This window comes from Oryctolagus cuniculus, chromosome 1 (assembly GCF_051225735.1).
Source record: "Oryctolagus cuniculus isolate XC-2025 breed Fujian yellow rabbit chromosome 1, ASM5122573v1, whole genome shotgun sequence".
Lineage (NCBI taxonomy): Eukaryota > Metazoa > Chordata > Mammalia > Lagomorpha > Leporidae > Oryctolagus > Oryctolagus cuniculus.
The window spans coordinates 203,033,529-203,045,400 of NC_142867.1; the positions used below are offsets into that span (position 1 = coordinate 203,033,529).

The 11,872-nt window shown below is 55.4% G+C and overlaps 1 long non-coding RNA gene across 1 annotated transcript; it reads right to left on the reverse strand.

Annotated features, from left to right (window-relative positions):
- Window positions 1-3,651: 3,651 nt before the first annotated feature.
- On the reverse strand, window positions 3,652-10,568 carry LOC149128824 (uncharacterized). The gene is made up of 2 exons (XR_016213818.1): window positions 10,260-10,568; window positions 3,652-7,075 (listed from the first exon to the last, which is right to left on the reverse strand). It is a non-coding gene; the product is annotated as an uncharacterized LOC149128824 (long non-coding RNA).
- Window positions 10,569-11,872: the final 1,304 nt, after the last annotated feature.

Here is an 11,872-nt window from a genome sequence, read left to right on the forward strand (position 1 = left end):
CAGTTCAAGTCCTGGCTGCTCCACGCCCCATCCAGCTCTCTGCTATGGCCTGGGAAAGCAGTGGAAGATAACCCAAGGTTTTGGGCCCCTGCACCCATGTGGGAGACCTGGAAGAAGCTCCTGGCTCCTGGCTTTGGATCGGCCCCAGATCTGGCTGTTGTGGCTATCTGGGGAGTGAACCAGTGGATGGAAGATCTCTCTCTCTCTCTCTCTCTCTCTCTCTCTCTCCTCTCTGCCTCTCTACAACTCTGCCTTTCAAATGAATAAATAAATAAATCTTTTTTTAAAAAAAGCTATACTGATTTTGGTGCAGAAACATTTCAACTCCGTGCATCTGAGGGTTCTTCAGAAAGTTTATGGGAAATGCATGTGATGAAATATACAACACTGTTTGCGCCAAAACACTTTTAATGCTGTCTCTCTGTGTTGACATTTGCGGCCCTTTGTTTTAAAATCCTGAGCTCCTGTGGGCAGGCTCTTGCCCAGCAGCCCTGTGGGGACCTCAGATGTGCCCCCAAGGCAGGCAGGCTCCCAGCCCTGGAGCTTCGGGTTGTCCTGCTCTGTTAAGTGAAAATCTGCGGAAGGTTCCTTCTGTGTCTGAGCGAAAAGTTCTGGCTCTGAGAACCGATGGTCAGGAGGGAGCCTTGCTTTGAAAGACGGACCAGGGCCCCACCGTGATTAGTTCAGGTTAATTATTGCCCAGCTGTGCGTCTGCTCCCCTCTGCTCCCCTAAGCCGGGGCCTCTGGAGGGGGCTTTCATGAGCTCTGAGCCCTGCGGGAGGACTTCAAGTAATGAATTTTCCTGTAATCAGATTTGAGGGCTTGCTCCCTGAGCCGTGCAGTCGGTTGGCGAATCGAGCTCCGGCTGGTTTATTTGGCCACAGGAAGCAGAAGATGCATCAGGCGCCCGATGAGCAACCCAGTGAGTTGATTGACAAAACGCCGGGACATTCTGGAAACTCGGGCCTCTGTTCTCCGAGGGAGCAGCCGAACCTTCAGGGGGCGAGGTTCCATCTGGGAGCCACGGGGCGGGGGAGGGGGGGCTTACATTCAGGATCAGGGAGTAAGAGTCTTGCTTATTCTTGAAGCGGTCACCTTGAACTTGGACATCTTTCCTTTGGAAGCCATGCAGTTTGCACGTGCTCATACGTATTTCATTTGTTCCGTATTCATTCATTGGTTCCATTCATTCACTGGGGGATGGAGCAGGCACAGCAGGTGGCTCCTCCCCGTGGCTGCACTGCTGGGAAAAAGCGAGTGCTCAGAGCCGGTTTGTGTTTAAGCCAGGGGCTGCAGTGTGGACACGTGCAGTGGCCGGGCAGACCAAGGCAGCGAGGCAGGCGGGCTGGGACAGGACAGGTGGGGTGACACCTGGGGCAGGCGACAGCCAGGCCCCTTGAGTATCCTCCCAGCTCCAGCCCTCTGCTGCCACCACTGTGGCTCAAGTTGACCACATTTCCAGTGCTCCAAGAAACGGCTGAAGCCCAGATTTGACTTTGCTGGTAAAAGAGCTCCACGTGGCCGGTGCTGCAGCTCACTAGGCTAATCCTCTGCCTTGCGGCGCCGGCACACCGGGTTCTAGTCCCGGTCGGGGCGCCAGATTCTGTCCCGGTTGCCCCCTCTTCCAGTCTAGCTCTCTGCTGTGGCCAGGGAGTGAAGTGGAGGATGGCCCAAGTACTTGGGCCCTGCACCCCATGGGAGACCAGGAGAAGTACCTGGCTCCTGCCATCGGATCAGTGCGGTGTGCGCTGGCCGCAGCGCGCCGGCCGCGGCAGCCATTGGAAGGTGAACCAACGGCAAAGGAAGACCTTTCTCTCTGTCTCTCTCTCTCACTGTCCACTCTGCCTGTCAAAAAAAAAAAAAAAAAAAAAAAAAAAAAAAAAAAAAAAAAAGAGCTCCACGTACCAATGCTGCCTGGGATGTTTAGCAAGGCTTCCGTGGCCAAGCACAGCGTGTCCGCCAGATTCAGCTCACGTGACCGCGACACTGCTGCAAAGCGTGTGGCTCTTCTGTGTAACAAACACACGTGTGAGGAAGTTAAGAAAGCAAGCACAGAAATTAGGACCAAAATAGAAGAAGGGAGTGAAGCTGGCAGAGAGGAAATATACTTAGATCAGAAGCCTGGGGTAAGATGGTTATTGGAACCTTAAGCATCAAATGAGTCGTTAAGCTTCCTGGAAGCCAAGGCAACCAGGGAAATACGTGGGGTAGGACTAATGTGCATCTTCTGATTAAAAGATGTCATTTTTCCTACTAGATGGTGAGTACTATGCTAGACCCCTACCCAGTGTAGGAGCGTCCCCATGTTTTCACGTGCAGGGTGTTACAATGGGGCGGGGCTGGGACGTGGATCCAGTCCTAAGTGTGAGGTGGGAGAGCTGCTTGGTGAGGTGGAGAGCGCCAGTCCCGGGAAGAACACACGTCGTCCACGCAACAGGAAGTCTAGTGGTGGGGGTCAGAGCAGAGGGGAGGGGCGCTCATTATTCACGTGACTTGGGGAAGGGGCAGCGAGGCTCCCTCTGCCCGGCCTAAGCTGAACTCTGCGTCGTGGCTCTGAGCTCTGCTCCTGGGACAGCTGGAGGCGACAGTGGCTGTGCCAGCGCTGCATCAGGCTCAGACTTGGTCCTCCCTTTGCACGGAGAGGGGCACACAGCGCCTCCCAGCATCCAGGCACGGCACAGGGCCGCGTGGCCGGCCGGCGGTGGGGTGACGCGGAGGCTTGGAGCGCCTCCTGGAGGGCAGTCCCTGCATCACTGGCTTCTGTGCCCAGAGCTGTTTTCCTGGCACTGGAAGTGGGAAGTGGGAGTGGTGGGGAGACAGGGACAGGAGTCCGTGGAGAAATGTCACAGCTGTCCGGCGTCCCCGTGGGGGGGCCAAGGTGGGTTTCAGTTTCTCAGAGGGCTGCTTTCCCAGGCGCATCAACAGGGTGCTGGATGGGAAGTGGAGCAGCTGGGACTCGAACTGGGGACCCTATGGGATAGCCCCACCCCTTGGAGGGCACATTCTTTTCTTGCCTCCCTCGATTCCTGGCTTTGCTGCCTGAAATTACCTTCCAGATAAACTCCCTGTGCTGGGCCTTGCCTCAGGGCCTGCACGTCAGGAAATCTAGACTAAGACACAGATGGTCTCCCATTTCACAGAGGGGAAAACTGAGATCTGGGGAAGGGGACTTGTGCAAACTGCCCAGATAGTGCACGGCAGAGGAGGCCCTGAGCTGGGAGCGGCAGGGTCGGGCCTGTGGTGCTTTCCTGCCTTCCTGAGCTCTCTTTGTATTCCTTCTCCCTTTCAGACACATGCAATGGTGGCCAAGTCAGAATCTGAGGTGTTTCAGATCTGGGAATTTTTCTCCCATGATACTTTTGGTCTTGCTGCAAATCTAGTCTGCTTTTCCCTCGGGAGCAGCTTTTATTCATAGTTCAAGGATCTCTGTCATGGCTCCCATCGTTTTTACTCCTTGATCTTATTTCTGGGAACGTTTTGTCAGTTTATTATCTTCCTCGATGATTTGATTTTCTGCAGTGACTTTTTGTGCGTACTGCTTCCCATGCATTTTGTCTTTAAGTCATTTTCCTTTCAGTTTCTTACTTTTGTCACCCTTATTTAACAGGATGGACCCGTTGTGATAGCCAAGTAAGAACACGCCCCCATCTGTTTCCACATTTTCTTTTAATTCCCGAAGTGATCGCATTTTAAGGGCAGGCTCTCATTGGAAACCTCTTGATTCCTCCTGCGTGTGTTACAGGGTTTGTATAGGGCCCCGTGGCGAGGCCTTGTTTTGTTCTGTGTCAGCGTATCTTTCATAAGGAGCTCTGTCTAGACCAGCGCTGGACTTGGGAGAAGACAGGATTCCCGGTCATTCCCTCTTAGTTCGCTCTGACCTGGCCGCGGTCTGCTTTCTGAGCCGAAGAGGAAGAGTTGGTGCGTGTGGTGGATCCCTCCTGTCTCCAGCGGACACATTACAGACCCCCCCCCCCCCCGCCACCCAGAGGGTATCTGCAGCCCCCAGCGGTGCCCCAGCCAGCGTGTATGACACATGCATTCCTGGGGTAAGGCTTCATTTATGGGTTAGACACAGCACGAGGTTGACAATGACCCTAGCCATGAAGCAAAACAATAATAAGGACGGTACTGCAGTAAGGGCTATATGGATAGGAGAGGGTCTCTCACTGTCACTTAGCTATGCTAAGATCTTAGCGAACTTTTGTTCTTATTACATTGTGAACTGTCTGCTTGACCCTAAAAGGCAGCACTGCTCTTTGGCACATCTGCATTGCCAGCGGCCAGCAGCCAGCAGCCAGCGGCCAGCAGCCAGCAGCCAGCATAGCCACTCCTGCGGCTCGAGACAATTAGCAAAGCAAGTGAATGCTGTTTGTACACGAGTACTGTCAAATTGTGATGACTAACCTGACAACCAAGACAGACAGCTATGCGTGAGTCGTGGGAGGGTAAGGTATACAGCATGGATGCGCTGGGAGCGAATCATGGTCGGGGCAGGATGGGGCAGGACAGCAGGAGATTGCACACTAGGCAGGATGGCGTGCCACTGGAAGCTTATGGGCTGTTTATTTCTGGAACTTTCTATTGAAATTTTTTTTAGAGTTATGGCTTACCTTGAGTAACTAAAGCCACGGAAAGTGAGGCCATGGATAAGGGCAACCACTGTATGCAGAAAAGTCACTCACAGGAGAGTGCCCGTGGAGATTTCTTAGACAATGCAACAGTCTGAACTTGGAGAAAGCCCCTTGCAAATGGACTTCCTAGGCAAAGAGCAGCGGAGGAGTGGCCGAGGTCTTGTTCTGCCTTGGATGACAGGTCAGGAGGAGCAGAAGGGAACTGCCGTGCACCCCCTGGCGGGAACCTGAATGACAAATGGGAACCTGCCCGGCGTCAGCTGTGGCCCAGACACAGGGCTCCTGGGACAAAAGGCGGTGACACCACACGGCAATGGAGGACAGAGGTTCCAGAAAAGGGCCATTCTCAAAGGATGTCAGCCTCTTGAAAACAGCATTCCGAGTTCACTCCACGTGTAATTAATTCCAGCGAAGGAGAAAAGGGAGGGGAAGCCAGAGACACAGGCATGGCTGCCGGGCCACGGAGAGCAAAGGACAAATGCACACACACAAACATACACACACATGCACAGACATATTCAAATGTTCACACACTCACCCACGCACATACATGCACACTCACCCACACACATACATGCACATGCACACACATGGACATGCACAAGGTGGCCCCAAAGCACTTAGGGACAGGTTCTGGATGGGAGCCCAGGGTCTGAGGTGTGTGGGAAAAGACAACAAGGTTTGCTGGCTGCTGGCTCTATTCTATGTGATGAAACTGTGTCCACGTGGGGGCAACCAAGACCTGACCCACAGCGGCTGGAACAGATGAGAGGTGCTTTGTTTCTCTCTCCCGGGGAAGTGCAGGAGCGCCCCGTGGCTTCACGACACCATCTGCTCTGCCATTCTTCATGAGTGGCTTTCATCTGTAAGTTCACCTCCTGGCCCAAGATGGCTGCCAATGCTGCTACCCCATGTATCTGTGTCCCAGCTAGGAAACAGAAGAAGGAATTGGGGAAGGGCCAAAAAGCATGTCTTCCAAATGTAACAGCCCCCGGAAGGAATTCCCCGGAAGTCCCCAGTGTCTTGTGTAGACACCTGAATAACCACCCCTGCCTGCAGAGGAGGCTGGGAAATGATCTTTGATAGTGGAGCCACGGCCACCTCCCACAGTGCAGAGGTTCTGTCACCAAGAGAGGGGAGACCGTGGGGCCGGGGAAGCAGCGGCTCTGTGCACAGCTCAGGAAAACAGTGGACAAAGGAAAAGGCGCCCCAGTCGGGCACGTGGGGCACTGTGGATGGGCAATAAATGTCCAAGGCTCCAAGCCATGGTCAGGGCCCTCTCGCAGCAGTGGCTGAGGAGGCGGAGCCGTACCTGCCATGGACTCCAGTTCCAGTCCCCGTAGGTTTTAGGGCAGAACAGTGCTGGAGCAAGACCAAGAAACCCTGGTGCTTCTGACGGGGAATGGGTCTGAGCAGGAGCAGCGCTTTCTGAAGCGTGTTTCTTTAACAGGCAGAGTTACAGAGAGGGAGGGAGAGACAAACAGGGATCTGTCATCCACTGGTTCACTCCCTAAACGGCAGCAGAAACCAAGGCTGGTCCAGGATGAAGCCAGGAGCCCAGAACCGTATCTGGGTCTCCATGTGGCTGGCAGGGACCCAAACACATAGGCCGCCTTCCACTACCTTCCTAGGCGCATTAGCAGGGAGCTGGATCAGAAGCGGAGCAGCCGGGACTTGAACCCGTGCTCTGATATGGGCTGCTGATGTCGCAAGAGGTAGGTGCTGCACAACCCCGGCTCCTGGGACTCCCGTTGTACAGAGAATGCCATGGGATAAGTGGGGATCCAGGTAAGCATTTGGGAAGACGCTCTGGCCAGAGGCCCCTTCCTCACTGCTTTCTAGAGTACTGCCCACAGACCGCCTGCACTGGCCTCTTTAGCCCCGTTCCAGAACCACCGTGCTCTGGGGATCTTCATTTCCTCTAAGCTCTCTGTACTGTCCTTGTACTCACTGAAGTGGGAGAACCACGAGATGACAGAACGGCGCCTCCACCTTCCGACACTGCCACGTGACCCATGTCCATCAGCTCCCTCCTCCCGGCCTGCCCCAAACTCCTTCGTCTCATCACCGTTTGGTACCTGGGCAATTTTCTCAGCTCTGGACGGAGCAGCTGGCATTCATCTTTATTGCTGCTCCCTTTATTGATTTAGGTGCATGTCTGCAATTTGTCAAGCTTGGATTGCATTTTAATCCTGTCCTCCAAAGTGGCCGAGAGCCCTTCCAGCTTCGTCTCCTCCAGAAATCTCATTAGCTGGGCCTCCGCTCCATCCTTCAAGCATTAATGAGAATATTAAATGGCCCTGGTTGGGCACGAAGGCCTTCAGGGGTCTTGGTACGTGTGCGGCCCTCTGTCTGCCACCAGCCTCTGCTCCGTGCAGCCGTGGATGGGAGATCCGCCCAACGTGCCCAGCACTGGGTACCGCCTTCCCAGGGACAGAGCAAATCTACGTAGGAAAAAAAAGCCCTTTTAGTTAATTAGATCATTCATTCATTCATTTGATAAACACTACAACTACAAACGTCTTTAGGACACTATGGGGGCCAGCGCTGTGGCGTAGTGGTTAAAGCCGCCACTTGCAGGGCTGGCATCCCATACGGGTGCCATTTCAAGTCCCGGCTGCTCCACTTCTGGTCCAGCTCTCTGCTATGGCCTAGGAAAGCAATAGAAGATGGCCCAAGCCCTTGGGCCCCTGCACCTGCGTGGGAAACCCGGAGGAAGCTCCTGGCTTTGGATCAGCACAGCTCTGGCCATTGTGGCCATCTTGGGAGGGAACCAGCAGATGGAAGACCTCTCTCTCTCTCTCTCTCTCGTCCTCTCTCTGTCCCCCTCTCTCTTTAACTCTGCTTTTCAAATAAATAAATAAATCTTAAACAAAAAGACACAATGCAAGTTGGTATCAAAAGTGTGCACTAACAAGCGCGCCTTCCAGTCTGAGTCAGCCTGGGACAAGCGGCTTCCAGGGAGAGCGCGGTGGGGTGTGAGTGCCAGGTCCCCACGCTCACCTCCTGGAGTGTGTTAACTCACTTCCCCATCACAGTCCCCTGCGAGGAGCCCTGTGGGCCTCTCCCTGGTCTAGGGGAGCTGCCTGAAACCCAGAAAAGGGCCGGAGCCGGAGGATCAGAGCGAGATGCCACACGCAGCCCGTGCACCTGTGTGCCGGGCTTGGGCCCCAGCGAGCATTCAGTGCCAAGAACCCAGGGGTGAAGGGGAGCCAGCCCGGGGCGCCAGCTGGCTGCCAAGTGCCGTCTCCTCAGTCTTTGCCAACTCCAGCCATTCTTTGCTCCCATTGGGTGGATGAGAAAGCAGAGGCGCTAAGACCACTCCTTAGAGTCAACTCCAGGCTCTGCTGATGGCTTTTTTTTTCCTTTTAAGATTTATTTATCTATTCAAAATGCAGAGTTAGAGAGAGAGGGCGAGACAGAGAGAGGTCTTCCATCCACTGGTTCACTCCCCAATGGCCGCGATGGCTAGTGCTGGGCCGGGAGCCAGGAGCTTTTTCTGGGTCTCCCACGAGGGTGGTTTTTGGTTTGTTTGCTGAGTCTTTCCAACCCCTTCTTGCCCTGTGGGAGACCTGCTGAGCACACATGGAGAAGTGAAAGCCGGGAAAGTGAGGGAGGAACCAGGGTGGGGGAAATCAGCATTCAGTTCCCTCCACCCCACCCAGAGCTGTCTCTGTGGCCTCATCCTGTGGGCATGGCGCCCACAGAGTCCCCTGCCCCAGAGGAGCCTGGGTCTTGGGTAAGGGATGCCTCCTTTCATCCAACAGATGTACCCACCCACCACCCACTCAAGCCGGGCTGGGCCCGGGTGCAGGAGTAGCGCTGGTGTCCGGTGACTTCTCAGAGAAACTCCTGCCTGGGCAAATGCACTCACTCACTCGTTCACCCCATTCCCTCCATCAGGCACTCAACAGCTGTCCCCGGGGCTGGTGTGCATCTCCTTAGCCAAGGCCAGGGACCCCAGAGTGAAAACCTCCACGACCACCCCTTGCTATGCCAGCCAGGCAGGAAGGAGGCCGGCAGCCTTTGTTCTGCCGGCCCACAGAGCACTCTGTCCAGTGGCCACAAGAGGGCAGTGGTCGTCCACACATGGGATGTCGCCAGGGCAACCGCTCCGTGGAGCGCCTGGGCTGGGCGGTCAGGGAAGGAGTGAGAGGAGTTCGCCAGGACAGGGCCCCAGGAAGCAGCTTCTGGCCAGAGCTTCTCCACGTCTTGCGAGTGGCATGTTCCCATCCCAGGCAGCAGTCGCGTGCAAGTGCAAGGATAGTGGCTCCGGGACAGAGACCTGGGTTCAGACCCCAGCTCTGGCCGTAAAATGGGATACTATGGAGCATTGCTTAGGGCACCACAGGTGGCCGTGAGGTTTAAATGCGACAGAGGAAGTAAATGAGCTCCTGAATTGCCATGAGGATTCTGGTCCTGACTCTTCGCCTCCAGGTGTTGCCGGTATCCTGCCTGTTCTGGGCAGAGGGGGTGGGGCCGGCCCCTGTCATGGAAGGTGGCCATTCTGTGGTCAGTGGCACGCAGCAGTGTCCGAATCCCTGAGTGAGGCAGAGCCGCTGGGAGAGGGTGGCTCGTGGTTCACAAGGTGACGGCGTGGCCCTGGCTCCCGCCCCGGCTCACCAACAAACTGTGTAGTTCACGTTGCATCTCACTGTCTCTGTGTGATCGGCAGGTGCAAGGAGCGGTCTGTGCCCTCCCAGCTCTGCCTCCCCGGGGGGCTCTCGGCCTTCCAGTTCTCTGAGCTGGTTCGATCTGGGAGGCAGTGGCAGGGAGGGAGAGGGTGGGGACGTTCTCTCCATTCCTGAGGCCTTGTCGTTCTCATCTGTGCAATGGGCGGGTTGGACTAGGTGACCTCTGCTCGTGGTGTCCCTTGAATGCCGCCCTGATCAACACACACACAGCCCACCCTGCTGCTGACATTTCTGGTTCCGATTCCACTTAAGAAAAACAAACTATGCAGCTCTTCGGCTGCTCCTGAATTTGATAGCGTCCTAGCTGAGAGGGTTGGGGACCATTGCCATGAATGCACTCAAGGCCCTGCCCCCACTGTGTCCCCAAGGGAAAATAACAGAACAGTTAATCCAGTTAGGCGATGGGCTAACGCCGGCTGGCACCAGGGCCTGGCATCTGGCTGCCCTCCTGGCGTTGGCCCCCGGGGCCCGTCTCTGAAGCCCTGCCCTCCGTCCTGTGATCTCCGCCCCTCGTCCCGGCTGGGGAGACTGAGGCTCTGCCAGCCCCGCGTCGGCCCAGGGGACAGCGATCCTTCGTGCCACCCATATCCTCCCGTTCCACCTCCCCATGCCTCCGTTAACTAACTCAGTGCACAGATGCCGCACACTGAAGCTTTGGGAGTGCAAGCGAAGCCGATGGCAGACCCACAGCGGCGCCGGCCACCTGGGATGCAGGGAGACAGGCGCCTCCTTGCAGCCTGGCGCCGCGGGGGTCACACCACGTGGGCCCGGCGTCCGCAGCGCAGGAGACGCGACTGTGGTGGCAGATGTGACACAAGGCAAGGCACGGAGCGCAGCTGAAAGCAGTCAGGAGGCAGGGCCGGAGGACAACTTAGGGGGACGTCCGCAGCAGTCCCCTCCGACAGAGCGCAGAGCCTGCACACAGAGCCCGGACCTGAGCCAGCAGCAAGTCCGAGTTTAAGGATTCTGCGTCCGGTGCCCAGGCTGCTGTGCAGTCATGGGTGCACATGGGTGATGGCTCCTCCTCCTCCTCCTCCATCCTGGACTCTTCCTGACCCCCCGGTGGCCACAGGGGCCCGGATCGGTTCTGGTCCCTGCGCTGGGAGCTAGGGTAGTGGGGCGCACCCTCGGTGCAAGCGTTTCAGGGCCAGCATGGTCTCTCTGCCTTCTGGGTGCGAGGCCGGCTGTCCCGCGAGCCTTGGTCTGAGCCCTCACGGCGTGTGCAGGCTGCCTCTGCCTGCCCGCCCAGGACCTGCAGTAGAATGAGAGAGCAGCCCTTCCCGGGAGGAGCCACTGAGTTCCGGGGCGGTCCTTCGCTGAGGCACGGCTGCGGTATCTGGGCTCGCGTCAAAGGGGCGGGGCTGGTGGCGTCTAGCCTGGAGGTTAGGAATCCTGAATCCCAGCCTGGACTTACCTACGCCCCCTGCCCTCCCTGCCCGGCGCCGGCTCCTGACTCCAGCTTCCTGCCGAGGCAGACCCTGGGAGGCGGCAGTGATGGGTCCTTGATCCCTGCCACCCGTGGGAGACCAGGATGGAGTTTCTGGCTTGGCTCCCAGCTTCACCCTGCGTTTGCCCCCGGCCATTGTGGGCATCTGAGGAGTGAACCAGCAGATGGACGCACATGCTCGAGTCTCTCTCTCTAATTAAAAAAAAAAAGACAAAAAAAGAGGAGAAAGAGCTAAGTCTTCAACTGTTAGAACAGAAAATCAGTAAGTACTACAGAAAAATGTTGGTCCAAGAACTAGCTAAGCTGAGTATTATTTGAAAGAACTGTCAGAGAACAAAAAGCAAAATCATTACAATTGGTCACTACTGGGGAGTGGGACCCGGATGCAGAAGAATGAGCAAAGGAACTTTGCTTTGCCATCCTAAATCCTTCTCTATGTTAGACTTTTGAAATTAAATTCTGCAGGGTTTTTTTTTTTAAATAGGTGATGTGGGGGCTGATGTTGTCATGTAGTAAGCTAAGCCGCTGCCTGCAGTACCAGCATCCTATATGGGTGCCAGTTCGAGTCCTGGCTGCTCCACTTCTGATCCAGCTCTCTGCTATGGCCTGGGAAAGCAGTGGAAGATGGCCCAAGAGCCTGGGCCCCTGCACCCAGGTGGGAGACCCAGAGGAAGCTCCTGGCTTTGGATCAGCCCAGCTCTGGGTACTGTGGCCATTTGGGGACCATTCTCTCTGTCTTTCCCTTTCTCTGTAACTACCTCTCAAGTAAATAATAAATAAAATCTTAAAAAAATAGGCAATGTGAATACAAAATCGGGTACAAGAAAGCCAGCGTATTTCCCACTTCTGTTCCCCAATTCAGAGGCAGCCACCTACTAGTTTCTTGAGTATTGAGTATTTTTACAGAAGTCTAAGAGTACAAAATTGGGGCCTGCTCAAATTGCCCACAGAAGTTCTATCCATATACACTGCAACCACTAACGAAGAAAATGCCTGGAGCCTGGGTCTTGTGTAAGATTTATTGATGTGATTTGAACAGGATCAGAAATACAGGATTTATTTTTAAATATCCTCTGAATTATTCATTGAGATAAATGAAA